Here is a 5,723-nt window from a genome sequence, read left to right on the forward strand (position 1 = left end):
ACCAAATTCAACTACTAAAATATATTTGTATATAAACATATATAAAATTTAATTTATTTTTAATATGTATTTTAATTTGTATTTTAATATATATTTTATATTAATAGTTAATTTTAGTAGCTAATTCTAATGTATACTTAACATAATTGATAAATTAAATATACCCAAATATATAATAGATGATTTAATGATTTAATAGATAATTTTCTAACGTATATGAAGCATTTTTAAACAACTAAATACATTGGAGTTGAATTAACAGAAGAAAGGAAAGAAATAAGAACATATTTACAGTGCATGAAAGTTGTTAATATTTAAGTAACATCAAGTATGATGGTAATTTTATAAATTAGAAGAAAGAAACTCCGCCTTGTGGATATATTTCAAAATCTGAATACTAATATATATTAAATTATTGGATCATAATAATAAATAATTACCTTGCTTTGTCCACGGTAAACTTAATTGAAAAAACAAATTAAAAAACATTAGTATTCAACGTCAAAACAAATCGTGATTCAATGTTATCAATTATTTCTCTAATTAAGAAATAATTTCCTTATTATCTATTCTCCCTATTATATTGAACGGACTTCGTAAACTTTCCTTATGTTAATATTTTCATATATTTCATTGTCACCTCTTTGAAAACCTTCCACACATCACAGCCAACATTACTAGCTCGTTTACACATGAAGAATTCATTTCTATACATAGAACGTGTTATTTTTCCCCCTTAAACAAATGAATATACAAATTAAAAGCATTATATGCAGTTTGGAATATTTTCTTACGAGAAAGTCTTTAATAATGTTACGATTTTGCTATAAAATTATTTTGTAATCAACAATCAATTAATAGAGTACTAGATGAGCAAAGATTAATTAAGGGACCAGAATAAAAAAATTATTCTACAATCTCATTATCTGATACTATATCCATTTAGGTTTTGGAAATGCCACTATGAATAATCATTTCTAAATCCATTTAGGTTTGGAAAATTATTCTATCATGTCTTGTTTAATTTATAGTTTTTCAATAATGTTCTCTTATTTGATGTACTTTTTGGTTTTTCTTTTTGATCTTTTTCCAAAATACATATATGCCTTACCAATTACCATTGCAATGAATATTTTATTTTTGTATAAAATTCCAAATTTTTTAAAAGAAAAGTATAGATAACCAATTCCTAATCTGTCAACTTTAAACAACTGTAATTAATAATTATTAATTTTATATTTTTAAAAAATAAATTTAAATAATCACTAGTTAATAAAAATTAATTAGTATGAAATGCAATTTAAAAATACTTCAAAACAGTATTTAGTGTCTACTATACAATGATGCAACTCAACTAGCTAATAATTAACTCATTAACTGGCATGCATGATGTAAAGTTATGCATGGACTTTATATATGTATATTCCAAATGGCGATTGATTATAATTCCATTTGAAAATTATTTAATTCGAAAGTTCGAACTATATGGGGATAAATCACTCTTAGGACACTGCTTAATTATTTATTTGAAAATTTCTCAAATTAAATGCTTCCCATTTGCATGTGCTCTCATGCATCATCTAACTTTTCAATTAATTGGTCCCTTTTTATTTCATCTTTATATCAATGACGTTTCAGATTATCCTCAACCTCAATTAGATCATTCAATTCATCTTTTATAATTTGTTTTTGTGATGAAATCAGATTCCAACGTATGAGTCGGTTCATGGCTATATTGTATTTTCAACCAACTTTTTGTTTGTTCTATATTCTCTATTTATTTGTTTTTCTGCTTTTGACAAAGTTTACGACATTAAGCTAATCAAATGTTGCTGGCCAATAATATAAGCTAATCAAATAGTTGATGAATATTTACCAATACAATTTCGCTAGTTATCAACAGCATTTTTGCCAACTTCTACCAACTCTTGTTTATGATGTGTTTAATGGAAATGTCTTTGCGGATGTATCTAATAAAAATATTTTTTTTATAACTGTATTTAATGAAAATGTCTTTATAAATGTATTTTTTAAATGTGTCTCCTTATACATATGTTTAAAATATAATAATCTCATTTAATTATTATTATTAAATGAGAGTGTATTTTCTCATAGGATCCCACTACTAGGGAGACAATGAATTATTTGTACAATGTGTACAATGGACTATTGAATTACAAAATGAACATTCCATATTATTTAGAATAACCATCCGAGTAGTAGGGATAATAAACATCTTCCCAAAAGTTTAAATTGATTTTGGGGTTCACCAAAGATCGAACTCTTGACTTTTCGAATCTAGCGCTCTAATACCATGTCATGATAACAGGTAACACTAATAATTATATCTCTAATACTCCATAAACCTCCATTATACAAATATTTCATTGGCTCCTCGTATTTTCCCTTTCTGATATACGTTGCTCCCTAAATTAAATTACAATCTCTTTTGCGTAATTAAACTAGAGCATAATACTCTTCGTTTTGAGAGTTGAACATCATAAAAGAGATCCTGGTCCAAATAACTTTGAACTTTATTTATTTCTCTCTTTCTCTCTATATATAGTACTATTTAATTTACAATTTTTTTTAATTTTTATTTTAGAGAATATAAAAAATACATTAATCTCCTAAAATATAGAGTAAACTTTGATAATATTTGTCAAACTTTCTGATATCTAAGAAACTACACTTGTCTTTTTTTTTTTTCAATTTAAAGATTATTTTATCAAATTAAAATCATTAAGTGTCAAAATGTTTTATCTTAAGTGTAAGACTAAAATTATTTTTTTATTTTTTGTTTACTTTAATTTATATATATATTTGGAGGAGAATCATTTTCATATGGTTTGACTCATTAATTTGTTAGTTGGTCCATGAAATAAGCGAAGAGCCAAGGATATATATTGGGGCAAAAAATTATATTTGACTCTAGTGTTGTATGTGTTTCATTTTTTCTAATGACTATATTTTCCGGTTGTTCCAACTTTTGGACAAATATTTATATTGACCGAACTAATTATTAAAGGATAATACTATTAACGAATAGATCCTCCTATTTGTAAGCATATGCTTTGGTGGTTTTCTTTCTAATAACTAGTTAGCTACTCTTTGCTACTTGTGTTAGTTGTGTAAGCTAATATATACTTTTCTATATCACCTTAAGTCAAGCATAAGAATCTTTCAACTGAGAAAATAGTAAAATACTCTAGTCCTGAATAGAAGAACGAAGAAAGGTATGGTCAAAATGGAGGAAATATTTTTGTTTTTTCTTTTTAAAGAAAAATGGTTAAAAGAACAAGAAAAGGATTCCCAAATTTATTCTACATAAGCATTCTGACCAGAAGTATTGTTTGCTTGTAATTGTTTATGGGATTAGAATTATCAATGATCAAGACTTCAACATAATGGCAAGGTATGTATCATGCCTTAATTATATGTTTAATATTTCGGACTGCTTAATTCCTATGATTTTGTCCTATTAATGTGTTTGATAACACAAACTACCTAATGCAATTTTTGTATACCTTTTATTTGGCATATTCTAACGTACAATAATAACAGGTGATGAATTTGGTTTGTCTGGCTTTTAATTCGTAATAAGGTGAATGTTTGGGTCTACGAAGCACGAACACTTTTTTAATTTGTTATGTGTGCATGTTAAATATATTTTAGATACAACATTTATTGATATTCTTTCGATACGCATATCTTTTGTGTTTAACGTGTTTTAATAAAAAATAAAAAAAATTTCTGGACACACTTAAATACATCTAAATATTATCGCGTGTCAGCGTGTTCAACTTTATTCTTGATATGTATTCTTGAAATGAGTTTAAAAATAATATATATTATTAATTATTAAAACAAAAATATTTTAAATACTTTATATAATTAAAAAAATATTAAAAATAATTAAAAATTAATTTGAGTTATAACTCAAATGACATAAACTCTCCATACTCAATTAAGAGGTTGCGGGTTCGAGTCTCATATTTTTGGTAAAAAAAAAAAAAGGCTGTATATGGTTTGGTTAATCCAAAAACCAAATCTATTTTTGGGTTAGCAAAAAATATAATTTGATTAATTAACCAAATTAGTTTTATATGATAAAATTGGTTATTAACCGGTTAAAAAATTTAAAAACTTATTTTTAACTAATTATAAAAATAAAAACCAATTTAAAAAAATAATCATTTTTTAAAATTGATTTTTACATAAAAAAATTAGATTTTTCAAAAAAAATAAAAAAACACCGATTAACCAATTTAAACACAAGAGTTGCATAAATTTAGTTTTGATTTTGATTAACCAGTTAAAAATTAATTTTTAAAATTTGGTTTTAATTAACCACTTTTTAATAATATAGATATAATTTTAAAATTAGTTTATTAAATTGGTTAACTAAAATATAATTATAAATTTTTAACTAATTAATTACAATTTGATTATTTTATATACACCTCTACTTATAAGAATTTTAAATTCGTGTGTCTCGTGTTGTGTGGTATTTTGTATCGGTGTTAGTACATCATTCGGTCATATACTATTGTTATTATCTTTAATTTTATTAAACATTATCGCTTTTAATTTTGGTGGTAGGGCAAAGTCTCTTCACCTCTCGCGTTCAAGCCTTAGGGGCCGAAAGTAATTGTATGAACTTATTCTAGAGCTTAGACTTAGAAACAGGAACAAAAGAGAATAATACTTAATTAGAAATTTTTAAAAGTAAATCATTTTATCTTGTTAACAGCAGTTAATCAATATACTAAATATTAAGGAGAAGTACTGGATTTTAAGCTGGATTAGTGCGAAGGAAGATGACGGTGGATTTTCAATAAATGGATCTACTAAACAGTGGGGTATCTATATATGAGACTCTAATACTAAGATCAGTAATAATCTAAGAGGGATAAAAATTAGAGAATAGAAAACATATTCACACACACATCCCCCTTACTCAAAATTTACATACAGGTTTTTTTTTTTTTTTTTTATCAAAGATAGGAGACTCGAACCTGCAACCTCTTAATTAAGTATTGGGAGACTATGTCATTTGAGCTATTATTCATTGGCAAAATTTACATACAAGTTAATAGAAAACATATACATAGAAAATATAAATTATTATATTTTATTCCTTTCTATAAGTGTTGGCTATATATTAGTCAAAAAGTTATTCAAAATATATATACGAAAGGTCATTAAGTTGGAGAAAACCTCATAAGTAAAATGCATGTTGATTAGTGTTTGGAATGAGTGAGCAAATTAGTAATTTACAAATATTTGTTTATGCAAAGCTACCCCCACCCTTCATCCCTCCTCCTTTTTCTCTATTTTAAAGATTTTCTTATTTGAAGAAAAATAATGAAACATATTTGATAAAAAAAATTACAAATGTCAATCTTTGCAAATAATAAGAAGAATTATTGGCTTAACTATAGAAGTGTAATCGAGTCCGGTTGGGTCGATTTAAATGCAAATAAAAATCGAATTGATTAAAATTGATCAGTTTAAATTGAGTTGATATATTTTTTGTAATTGTGTTTGAACCGAATAATTTAGATTGAATCGGTTCAAATAATCAGATACATGATTAAATTAAATTTATAAAAAAATGAGAAAAACGGGACCAAAAATTCTATAACACTAAGAAATGAAAATAAAAAGAAAAAATTAGATCAATTACACATTACAATTATTTTTAAAATATACAATACAAT

This window comes from Arachis ipaensis, chromosome B02 (genome assembly GCF_000816755.2).
Source record: "Arachis ipaensis cultivar K30076 chromosome B02, Araip1.1, whole genome shotgun sequence".
NCBI classification, from domain to species: Eukaryota; Viridiplantae; Streptophyta; class Magnoliopsida; order Fabales; family Fabaceae; genus Arachis; species Arachis ipaensis.